Genomic DNA, 13,519 nt, shown 5'->3' on the forward strand with positions numbered 1-13,519 from the left:
CAGAATGTGTAATTAGAGTGGGTCCACTCTCGCCTTCCTACAACTGTCATTTTTAAAATTTTACTTTAGAATTATCTGGGTAACACCATTTGAGTTCAAGGAACTTTTGAGTTACTTGTCAGCTGTAGAAGGACTCAGGGGTCAGTTCTTTCTAATCTACAACCAGACAATAGAACCCAATGTGCCTGTGTGCATGCAGTCTTGCTTGCATGCCTGCCCCCGTGGAAGTTTTATATCTCTAAACACACATACACACACACTGATGGAACTCTGATTTCTGTGGAAGTTTTATCAGGCTTATAGTGGCCAATCATGATTTCACTAATTTGATTTGCAAAAATGCCAGTTAGCAACAACAAAATTGGGGTTGGGCCTAAAATAATCCAGAATTTAAAACTGTTAATAACTTGGGTTAATTGTCTTGAAAGTAAGCCATTTTGCAGGCAAAATTAGTATCCTAAGCTACAGATCTATAAGAATGTAAAATAGGGCTTTATAAAGGAAACTGTTTAACCTTAACTGTGGAGCAGCCAAAGTGTCTCCGGGGGAAAATCCTGAATATGCAGGAGATGGTCCCAAATGACCTGTTTTATTGTGTCTCTAATTTGTAGTAATCGATTCACCATTGAATAAAACCATCCAACAGCAAATTCTTGTTAGTTTCACTTTATATGTTAGGTCAAATTTATCATGCGGCTCTAATGCTGACCTCCTACTGTGTTTTGCACAGCAAGTTGAACCAGGATGTTAATTTTGGCTTAAGAGTTGTGGCATGGTGCAGGGGGATGCCACACTGAGGCTTTGCATTGATGAATACTCTGGCACAGGTCAGTCGGCCAACATATAGGCTGAAACATATAGATGTTAAAGACTACAATTTTTTAGCTGGCATTTTATTTATATTGTCAGTCAATGCTGATAATAAAAACTTGGCCAAAATGTCATTCCAGTTTCCATGAAATTATTTCATTTTGAAGCTATGCTTCATTAAAGGCTATTTTGCTATTAGCATTAAGATTCTCTGCATATATAAATTGATTCTGGCTTCAGGTTGGTCACAGACAATTAAATAAGATTCAGATGGCATACAAGCTATCAGAGGGATATAAAATTCTTCAGACATGCAATAACAGCTCCTGTTCCTGGCACACCATAATATCAGCAAACTCCAGTTCCGCCTTCTGTTTACTGTAGATGGTTTTGATTCACAGCTAAATTGAAATTACACAGGAAATCAAAATATTCAAACTTAAAGGTATGTGACAGAGAGTCTCTTTCACTCTTCCAAGAGCATTTTATAAATCAGAGGAATGAAAGAGTTTTGCAGCTGTGTATAACACATTAAAAATTCCAGAGAAAGAAAAATATATGGTAGGGAAAAAAAGCCAAAATATGAGTGGGGGGGGGGGGGGGGGGGGAAGAGAGAGAGAGAGAGAGAGTAATTTCTATTGAAGACTCCAATACAGAAAATAAGTGCATGTAGTTTAAAGAAACATAACTGAACATATTTTGATTACATACTATTTAAGTCATTCTGAAAAAGCAGGAGTAAAACAACAGTAGGTGGAACTCTTCACATTTAATCATTATTCATAACTCTATTGAAACTTTTTTGGAATTTCTACATACAAATGCAGTTTCTATTTCCTAAAGTTATGCATTAGCGCTATAGATTTCCATGTTGATGTGTGTGTGTGTGTGGGGGAGAGAAATGTCAGGACACATGTGTATGTATAGAAACATGCAAAGTGAAAATAAAAAATTAGGTTCTTAGGAATATACACACTGCACACTGTTTTGCAATCTGCAGAGGATGTGATTCTTTTGGTTTGAATTAGGGATGTAATAGTGTAGCTGATTAACCAATTAACCGATAAGCAAAAGTTTATCGGTTAATGCTATAGATCAGCGGTTCTCAAACGTTTTGGGCTCCAGAGCCCTTTACATACGTAAAAATTTATGCAGAGCCCCAGCGGTCCACTGATTGTATGTGTTGTCTCTATCGATGTTTCCAGTTTGTCAACCTCATGGAGCCCCTGGAGATGGCTTGCGGACACTGGGGCTCCACAGAGCACAGTTTGAGAAACACTGCTACAGACTACAAGCATTCCCCCCCCACACACATAAGTAAATTTTTTAGCAGGCTGGCCCGCAGCCCAGCTCAGTCCCAGCTTGCGCTGGGTCAAGGTCTGGGACCTATCCCTCCTGCAGCTCTGCATTTAAAGTGTATTAAGAGTTGGGCAGGCAGGCAGCCTGGCTCAGTTCTGGATTGTGCTGGGTCGGGGACCTACCCCCTCTGTGGCACTGCATTTAAAGTGTATTAGGAGCTAAGCGAGGAGGCATCCCATCTCTGTTCTGGCTCACACTGGGTCTGGGAGCTTAGACCCTTCCGGACAAGGGCTGATGGCACTGCACACTGCTGCCTCTGATACAGGCAACAGGCAGCTGGTGCATGAGGGGTGCTGTTTTTTAAACTGGCTCCTCTCACGGACCAGCTCCTGCCTTGCACCCCATGGTGTTGCCTCTGATACAGAAGCAGTAGCATGGAGTAGCAGGGGGCTCCATGGGAGTGGGTGCATCGATTGCTGGTCCCACCCTGCGGACTATAGAATAGTTGAGTGACCGATAAGAATTCTGTTCAATTAACCAGTATTTAACATCTCTAGTTTGAATATCTGAAATGTTGACAACAGTGGACATTGGCCCAACTTTACTATTTATTATCATATTTTGTTTAGTTTGCTCAGTGTTATTAGCAAATGGTTCCAGCGTACCCCCATCCCTTCATTCTCAAGGGTATTTGAAAACTTAAAATATCTGAATATCTTTTGTGTGAAATTTAGATAGCAGGCAGAATGATAAAAGCTCCAACAACAACTAAACTAAACAAATACATGCTGGCAGAAAGTAAGTGTTCTCTCAACTCTATTGTTTGGATCATCATGACTGCAAACAAATTATTTGCTTATAAATATGTGTATGCTGTAAAAAGATTTTACAAAAGCAGGCTACCCTCTAACTAAACTCACTCTTTCTGCAGTTAGGAAATGCTCAGTGTCCTAATTTCTGAGCGGTTCTCAAACTCACTAATTAATTCTACAACTCATATTCAGTAATTACCGTTATCATATTTTTTAAACAGCAAAAGGGTTTAAATTCCACTGAAACCTGGCTTTTTCCTCTCTGTCTCTCTCCAAACAGGGAAAAGCTGTTGAATAAGCACAATTTATTTCTTATCTTTCAGGAGCTCAGGCTGGTTCACTGTATAAGCTGAAAGATTTAATTCATCTTGTTCATTAAAATTCAAATAATTATAAAGCTACAGATGTTAACGTCTCTGTTATTACAATACAGCTGCCAAATAGAGACCACTACACCAGCTGGGACAGTTGAAACCCCATCTTTGGTGGTCAGACAATTTGAACTGTTTTGAAGACATTTTAATCAATACGTCTGAAAAATCTCTTTTATGAAATTATTATTGTGAGTAATTGATTTTATATATGCTTTTTGCAAGTCTCAAAATATTTAACAGGGTTATATACTACAGCCGTTTAGGGATCAAGTCAAATGTTTTTATGTGTGAGTCTTACACTCTGTTAGGGTATGCCTATACAGTGGTGCTAGCTTGAAATAAGCTATGTGCCTTATTTCAAGTTTATTTCGAGATAGTCTATTTTGAAATTTGACACTGTCTACAGAGTACCAAATTTCAAAATAGACTACTATTCCGACAAGTCCCTAAATCCTTATAGAACGAGGTTTACCAGGACATTGGAATAGTGAGCCTGTTATTTCGATTACATTTAGAAATAATGGGCGTGCTGTCAAGATGTGGAAAATGCTATTTCAGGATATCGGAAGTATCCTGAAATAGTGCTTCAATATAGACGTACTAAGTACTAGGCAGAATTCGGCATAGAAAGGAACATACACTTAGGGCATGAATCTGTGATGCTTCTGGGAGAGCTCAAGTGAATAATACTCACAGTAAAGCAGGATGGAAAAAGTGGGCCTCTGACATCTGCTGATACATTTTCAGTTTCTTCTTTTCATTCTATTTAAACCCCTTTGAAACATCTTTTCTAGCCACTTACCCTTCTTTACATTACTCAAGGTTCATACTTTTCCAGGAAAAAGCACAGAAAAGGTCAGGTGTAGAATTACATGGCTTGTAGTTGCCTATGTCAAAAATGAAATGTGTTCACAAAGGAATTGGCTTAATAGCACCTACTATGGTTGCCAGTCAAGAACATTCTGACTGAGCACTAATTTCTAGTCACAAAATGAATGTCTGTCCTATGGGAGACTCCCATTAAGTTCAGTAGGCTTTGAAAACCCCTATAGGCATTTCAACACACAGGGAATGCAATCTCGGCTGATTTTTTTAAAACAATAAAACACTTTTGCTTTAGATACATGCCAGAAAACAGACCCAAGTACTTTGAAGACTTTACAAGCAAGTATGAAACAGTAAGACAAAGGAAGAGCTTGTATTTTTAACATTGTCAGTCTTGCTCCTTTTATGAGCACCACATTCACCTTGCCATTAGCACTGAAAAAGAAAATGTCACTGGCCACTTCCTGTCACATTGTTCCATACAGGCGTGTTCCATTTCAGTAACATGTGTTGTCTAGTACGATATTTTTGGTGGTGGTAAGGAATGAATCTTTAAAATGTTTTTTTTGGACAAAAGTGGTCGTGGTTTGCAGAGAGGGCAACAGAATTCCTGGGCCCTTGGGCAATGTGGGGGGAGGGGGGTCAGGCTGAGGGCCCCCAGAAGCAGTGGAGCTATTGATTGGTATACTTGGCTGAAAGGGAACCAGTCTACAGGGACATACCCATACCTGCTTCTATTATCAGGGTTTGTGTCAGCCCCTTTAGGAGATATAAAACCAACTAGAGTATGGGTGCAAATAAACAGGGTATTAATTCAACAGTTCCAAACAAGGTAAATGAAAGATAAACCAAAGGATTAAGAACATAGAGATAATAAGGACCCCCACAACTAAAGGTAAGTAACAAGAAGTGGTGTGCTGACTGTGATACCGGTGAGTTCCTTCTCCCCAGGATGGGACTCAGGTAAGGAAATGGAAGATTAGGGAATCTCTCCCATGTCCTGCAGCTTGAGGACCCTCCCTGTGATGAAACAAAACTTAAAAAACAACAAATAGCCTGGTAGCACCTTAAAGACAACAAAACATGTAGATGTTATCATGAGCTTTTGTGGGCACAGCCCACTTCTTCAGCTGACTGGAGTGGATTCTGTCCCCAGGTAGTATCAGAGGTGAAGAGTGATCAGGCAGTGTTTGCTCTGCTCTGGTGTTGGTTGGCTCACTCTCCCTCCTTGTGTTTTCGGGAGAGTGTGTATGTCTTCAGGAAGGGTGCTACTGGTGACACACCCCTTTCTCCCTTTTTCGCTCCCTCCCCCTGTTAGTGGGTCTGGTGGTTTGCCAATCTTAAATGGTTCCCCTTTGGTCAGAAATGCTAGTAATGCTGCTAGAGAAAAATAGCATTGTCTGATTCCAGAATCAGGAACACTAAGGCTGTGTCTACACTGACATGAATTTCCGGGACTGCTTAAAACGGAATACTATTCCGTTTTCAGTTTTTCGGAAAAGGAGCGTCTACATTGGCAGGCTGCTTTTCCGGAAAAGCCTTTTTTCCAGAAAAGCATCTGTGGCTAATGTAGCCGCGCTTTTCCGGAAAAGAGCCCCGATCGGCATTTCCGCGATCGGGGCTTTTTTCCGGAAAAGACTACCGGGCTGTCTACACTGGCCCTTTTCCGGAACGGTGTTCCAGAATAAGGACTTTTGCCCGAGCAGGAGCAGACTAGTTTTTCCGGAAAAGCGGCTGATTTTGTACAGTAGAGCGTCATTGCTTTTCAAGGGCCAGTGTAGATAGCTCGCAACTTATTCTGGAAAAGCGGCTGCTTTTCCGAAATAAGTGGCCCAGTCTAGACATAGCCTAAGAGAAACTTTGCTGTGTTAATTAACAGCTGAAGGGATCTATTCTTAGCACATGGGTATAACCCCAATTAAAGTGCATAAGTGCCTAAGGAAAGAATATTCTGGCAATAAAATCAGAAATTTTTAGTGTCACCTTTGTGCCACCCCTAAATTAATAGTTCTCCCTCAACCCTTTATAGTAAGTGATTAGGAAGGGTTAAATAAGCATGATTGCCATGAAAATGTATTAGGCATTAATGTTTTCTACTTACTTTTCTTCTGCTGTATTGAATGCCCTTGCGATAGAAAAGAAAGACCAAACATCAAAAGTACCTTTTAACTTCACAATTCTTTCTAAAATTCTTTAAACTTATAGGCTATACTGCCAGCTTTCAAACTTCAAAGCATGCAGAGCGATCATGGTCAGATTGAAAAATTATTTCTTACACTTTAATAAAATATGTATGTGAATTGTATGACCTGCCAAATTATTTGTGTTAATGTAACACTGTAACATTAATTACACACTTTAATTTTTTTCTCTGTTGCTTCTTTACTAGTAAATACCATACAAGTGCTAAAATTTGCTTTGGAACATATTGTACATTTCACTAATGCTTAAATTGTTTTTGGATTGAATTGTTGTTGGGATGATAACACTTCTTTTTCTGTGGAATTTGGAAGCAGGGAGGTAACTGAGGGCTGTCGTCTTTAACTCAGAGGAATAATGATGGATCTCTTTCCAACTCCAACAATTTTATAATACTTATATGTGTGGCATACATGGTATTAATTATTCCACATATACCTACTGCAAATGAATCATGAAACATTGGGGCAGTGTCTACTCTGGGCCACTTATTCCAGAAAAGCAGCCGCTTTTCCAGAATAAGCTGCGAGCTGTCTACACTGGCCCTTGATTTCCGGAAAAGCAACGACGCTCTACTGTACAAAATCAGCCGCTATTCCGGAAAAACTATTCTGCTCCTGCTCGGACATAAGTCCTTATTCCGGAACACTGTTCTGGAAAAGGGCCAGTGTAGACAGCCCGGTAGTGTTTTCCGGAAAAAAGCCCCGATCGCGGAAATGGCGATCGGGGCTCTTTTCCAGAAAAGCGCGTCTACATTGGCCACAGACGCTTTTCCGGAAAAGGGCTTTTCCGGAAAAGCAGCCTGCCAATGTAGACGCTCCTTTTCCGGAAAAACTGAAAACAGAATAGTATTCCGTTTTAAGCAGTTCTGGAAATTCATGCCAGTGTAGACACAGCCTGTTTCTAGCTAGGATACTGGATCAGATGGCTGTTCCTATATTCATAGATATAGTACACATACTAACATATAGCAATATATTGAGATTTACAGCAGCGACCTGAGACTATATATTATTCATATAAGCATCTAATCCTTGATAATATGTTCTAAATTATTTGCTCGAACAATGTTATGTTGCAGTGAGTTCCATGGTTCAATTATAAACAATCTAAAAAGAAAGTCTGGGCCTTTATTTAGATTTCAGAATGAGAATTAGGAAACGCGGATTCTATTCTCAGCTGTAGCACATACTTGATGAATTATCTTGTTGAATCATTTCACTTCCCTGTTTTTCAGTCTCCCCATCTACAAAATAGAGACTTCATTCATCAGTGTTTGTAAAATGCTTTGAGATTGTCTGATGTAAGGTGCTATAGAAGTGCAAAAGTATTATTTTAATAATAATACTTTTAATAAGTATTTGCTTTTATCTGTTTTCATTATTTTGCCTTTTAAAATCCCCCAACTGCTTTTTTGTTCTTGAGTTGTGGCCTAAGATAAATTATGGGAACAGGTAAATAAGAGAGTCCATTTTTCTTGTCTATACAATGCATTATGCTACATACATCTATTGTATTTCCCCTAACTTTTCCTATCTAAGTAGTCCTAGTTGTGTTAGTGTTCTAAAGCGCTTGCCTGAGTAGTATTTCACAGCTGGGGTTATATTTTTATTTAAATTTATATTTGTGTGTCAGTGTCAAATAGATTACAGTTACACTTTGTTCTCTTTGCATTCCTAAAATTGTCTTCATTTATAAAATAAATTCAGTGAATAGCGTCAGATTAACAGGCTACAAAGTTCTCTAGTGGCTGAATAGGTGTAGCATGGGCAGTGATCCCTTTCCAACACTGCATGTGAACATCAGCCCTGTCCTGGGTGTACCACCTTCAATAGCAGGAAGGTCTCTAGATTGCTCCACACACACTCAGACTCTTGGCCTGTCTTCTGAGGCTGCTCAGTAATGCTACCTGAGTGCTAATTTTGTTGGTGTTTGACTCAAGGCCATTTGTCCATTAGAAAATGTACTTGAACCACAAACTCATTTCACAAAACTGCAACAAGCATATGGGAATGACTTCTACTCGGCTCTGATATGGGGTGGATTTCAGGCAGTACCTTAAATATGAAATGATCCAGGGTTTACTGCTAAATTTTTGAGCTATCCAACCCTTTCTAATAGCAGTGTTTGGAACATAGATCCCATCAATTGGTACTAGACCAAGACTGCAATGTACTGTTCACCTAAAGCATGTCTACACAGGAGGACTAAACTCGAAATAAACTACGCAACTTGAGCTACGCTAATTGCATAGCTTAAGTCAAAAAAGCTTATTTTGACTTTTGGCATTGTCTACACAGCAGTTATTTCAAGATAGAGCACTCTTCTCCCAACTTCCCTTACTCCTCATACAATGAGGGTTACAGGAGTAGCAGTAAGAAGTCCTCCAGCTTGACATTATTTTGACATTATGTCGAAATAACTGCTTATGTGTAGATGTGGACTATGTTATTTTTGAATAATGTGAGTTATTCCAAAAATAAAGCTGCTGTGTAGAAATAGCCCTACTGCCTATGAAGCTGGAGCTTGTCATATTCAAAATTCTAGCCTGCTGATGAATTTCAGAACCTTTGTGGGGTCCAAGTAAATGGTGCTGAATGCTGATGCCAGGACTTGAGCTTGTTTAAAATGGATTCAGATTGCTACAGCATCCAGAGGGAGACATAATTAGGACTAGCCTAAACAGTTCACATAAAATATCATTCAGCATGCACTGTCACCCAAATCACAAATGAATCAAGCCTGAAGCTTTTTTTCAGGTTTAAACACTGCTTTGTTTAATATTTTCTTACACTTTAATACTGCTTGCAGTTCTCTGGGACTAAAAGAACTACCAAATTTCTACAGGTGTTTATGTGGGCTTAGTACCCTGAAGAAAGTCAGGAAACACTGGAAGTCCCGGGAGAACTTTTTGTTATGAGATTTCCACCTAATTTCTAGAAACTTTTGGCAAAGTTTCTATGATCATTGGGTAAATGTCCAGGTTTTAGGATGCTTGTCTGAAAACAACTGAACTGCCAAAGTTTTGCAGGTTCATTAATTACAATTCCCAGATAAAGTAACTCCATTCATTGCCAATTGTACTTTGGAGACACCTGGCACCTTCAGTGGCCATATACTTTTCACAGGTCTGAATTTGACTGTAGCCTATTAGGCAGCATCAACTAACATGGTTAGGACCACCACTAACATGAAATACTTTGTTTTAAATGATTATTTCAAATAATATCTGTGGGATTTTGGGAGCACTAAGTCCAGGGTCGGGATACTAGAAATCCTGTGTTCTAATCCTAGTTCTGCCATTGATTTTCTGCATGGCCTTGGGTAAGTCATGTTAGCTTCCTGCCTCAGTTTCCCTATTAGCAACATAGGAAATGATAATGTTCGTTTGGTATAGTCCATTTTTGTACAGGTGGATCCTCCCTGGTCCTGTACTTCCGGTTCAGAGTTACAGAGTTTCCTGGACCAGGGGAGGTCAAGACTCCCCTACCCACAGCTGGCCCTACAGCCCTGGTGGGGCTGTGCTCCCAGACTGTGCTTGCCCTGGCCAGGGCTGCTCTTCTGGTTGCGCTGGCCCAGGTCGGGGCTGTGCTCTTGCTCCTTGCTGTCTGGTGCTCGAAATGCCAATTTGAGCTGTGCTCCCATTGCGTTGGCTCCACTGCCGCTGGGGCTGCACTCCCCACCACTAGGGATGTTAAGAAGCTTGTAATTTGTTAATTGTTTAGTCAACAAAAAATGTATTGGCTACACGATTCATCAATAGGGGTATGTCTACACTACCCCCTTAGTTCGAACTAGGGGGGTTAATGTAGTCATACGGAGTTGCAAATGAAGCCCGGGATTTGAATTTCCCGGGCTTCATTTGCATGATCCCGGCCGGCGCCATTTTTAATTGCCGGCTAGTTCGGACCCCGTGCCGCGCGGCTACACGCAGCACGAACTAGCTAGTTCAGATTAGGCTTCCTAATCCGAACTAGCTGTATGCCTCATGGAACGAGGTACAGCTAGTTCGGATTAGGAAGCCTAATCCGAACTAGCTAGTTTGTGCCGCGTGTAGCCGTGCGGCACGCAGTCCGAACTAGCCGGCATTTAAAAATGGCGCCGGCCGGGATTATGCAAATGAAGCCCAGGAAATTCAAATCCCAGGCTTCATTTGCAACTCCGTATGACTACATTAACCCCCCTAGTTCGAACTAGGGGGGTAGTGTAGACATACCCTAAGAGTTTGCATTGCAAGCACTCAGTCCTGGCTTGAGCAGGTCCCAGCAACTACTCCCTCTGCAGCTCTGCATTAGAAGGCCTTTAAGAGCCACACACAGGCAGACAGCCTCAGTTCTGGCTTGTGCCGGGTCCCAACAAATACCTCCTCTGTGGCTCTGCATTAGAAGACCATTAGGAGACCATTAGAAGCTGCATTAGAAGTGCATCAGGTAGGGAGGATAAGGCATCAGAGCAGGGGATGGAGTGTGGTGGGGTAAGAGGTTGTTTGTAGTTGATTGTGTTAACCAATAAGCATCCGCTTATCAGTTAATCATTTAATTGACTACACTATTACATTCCTACCCTCTACCAAACCAGCCCTAGAACCTGTACAGACAGGGCTCTATGGTCCAGCAGTATCCACGGTCCTGCCGAATTTTAGAGGTTCAACCTGTACAGTGCTTTGATTGTGTAATTATTAATGTTTTTAAGCCTCCTGCTCCTGTCCAAGAGCCTTTAGGCATGGAAAGTCTGCTAGATTTGGAAGAGGATTGTGGCATTAGGTACCTACAATGTTAGTTCCACCGGGGCACTTTTAGATGGTGAGAACAATTTAAAAAGTGACTATTGCCGATTCATGAGAGGAGTAATGAGGACAGATGTTATTCAGCACATTCCATTAGTGGCCTTCATTAGCACGGCTTTTGTACAGCCATTAACCGGCAGAACCTGTGGGCCTGGTGGTAGCGAAAACATCACCGCTCTCCCTGGGAGTGAGTATTACTGAAATGCAAGGGGTCAGGCTATTGCCAAGGTATGCAGCTTGCACTTCCTGAACCATTAGGGTAAATTTGACCCATGCTATCTACTAGATAATTGCTATTTTGATGTTCTCTTTGTTCCCGTGTAACTACCAAAAATGTCCTTTTCCCTTTTCACTTTTCATTATCAGAATCTCCTTGAAACCATGACTTTACATACTAACAACTGATAAACCCAATGAATAAAAAAACCCCATATTTTATTTACTTAATTTCACTTTTCCAAACCTCTTATTTGCTTTTTAAAAATATATTTTGTCAGCAGCAGATTAAATATCAAAGATTAATAATATTAATACACTGATAAAATGATATTATGTTTCTTGCTACAGAAAAGTAGAGCACTAGGTCCAAATTCTCAAAGACATGTAGGCTCCCTACTTTCAACAGATGTTAGGGAGACTAATTACCTTTGTGAGTTTGGGCCTCAGTATCTAGGTAACAGCTGTGCTAATTTTCACATATATCAAGTATTGTCCCACAGTGGATAGGGACTGATCTGATAGTCAGAGAACCCAGGTTCTACTTCCTGTCAATGGCAGAACTAATAGGTGGGAGTGTAGGGGACTGCCACTTCCAGAAGCCATTTGGCATCTGTGTGGCACCTTTTCAGCATGCTATCCAGTTGACAAAAAGTGTCCAACATGAATTTTCACACAGAGCTGGAGAATGAGGTCACCCTTCACTCCCTGAGCAACAGTTACTCCTATCCTATGAGGTTGGACCTGCCTCCCAATGCTACACATCGTGACCTAGTGCAAAGGTCACAATTCACTCAGATCTGACCCAGTTGCCCCTCTATCATGATGGAGGACTGGTTGGACCACCTGAATATAACAGGTTGAATTGCCCAGAACCTTGGAATAGCATTAGTCAAATGAGTGACAGCTACGCAAGCAGTCCTAGAGCTAAAAGCACACAAATAGGGCCAAAATACAAGAAAAGCAGAAATATGGCATATCGAGTGGGAAACAGGGGAAATAAAACAAAATCTAAAAAAGGAAATGAATTTAACATTTCTGACAGAGGTAATTGGCAGGAGCAGCAAGGCCTGCCTCAGACGGCGAAAAGAGCTCTATAATATGACCATCTCAAGTCTCCACCTAAAACCTTATCTACTCCCCAATTTTAGGAACTTAAAATTTAAAATCTTTCTGGTCATCTTTTCAGGTGTTTCTTCCCAAGTACACAGGAATCCTTGGGAACATGGAACCACAAGTTTTATCTACAAAACCAAGATAAACTATATTCAAATTTATAAAATGAAATGACCAAAACCCAAGAGAGATATGGTGTATAAGAGATATGGTCAACCCTACAGTCCCAGTTATGTGTTGTCTAATCTTTGGGCACCCGAAGCTCCTGTCACACAGTCACCACTCAGTAAGTTTCATTTATGAGTGCAAATTGTCTCAGATGTGGTGAAATGAGTGTCAGGAGGTGACTTTCCTCAGCCAATCTGCTAAATTTTAGCAAAATCTAAACCATCTTTGATCCCTGGCTATAAGGTTTGGTGATTATGCAAAGCCAGTTCCACTAGGTCTTCTACTGTTGATCCTGGCTTTATGAATTTAGTGTTACCAGGATTGCTACTGCCAGGTCCTGGAAACTGAACTCCACCTGCAGCATGGTATGATTCTACAAAGTCAACTTTGCTCCTATGAGGTCTGGTCTCATGAAGTCAGCTCCAGACAGGGTTCTTGGTTGAGTCTATGTTTTCTTCTATAGAGTCCTCACTTCTTTTCTTGAATTTGTGCTCATTATCTGCACAGTCTACTATATACCTCTCAGATTAGGGTGACCCACTTTCATAAGCGGCGAGGAGTCCTGTGGCACCTTATAGACTAACCGAAGTTAGTCTATAAGGTGCCACAGACTCCTCGCCACTTTTGCAGATTCAGACTAACACGGCTACCCCTCTGATACTTGATACCACTTTCATAAATACATTATATGCACCAATTCATATAACTTCCAAAATCAACACAAACCAAGCAAACTGCAATGGGACAAAATTATAATGTACATAAATGAAACTGCCTGCAGTAGTTAACTTGTCCCCCTTTCTCTTATCAGAAGATCAGAGAGAGATTCTTTTTCTTTTAAGCCCTTTAGGTCTGGGGCACATAGGAAGTAAAACAGCATGGCTTATGAAAAATAAAAGCCCTGTATGTGTCTG

This window comes from Pelodiscus sinensis, chromosome 2 (assembly GCF_052426305.1).
Source record: "Pelodiscus sinensis isolate ZL-2025 chromosome 2, ASM5242630v1, whole genome shotgun sequence".
NCBI classification, from domain to species: domain Eukaryota; kingdom Metazoa; phylum Chordata; order Testudines; family Trionychidae; genus Pelodiscus; species Pelodiscus sinensis.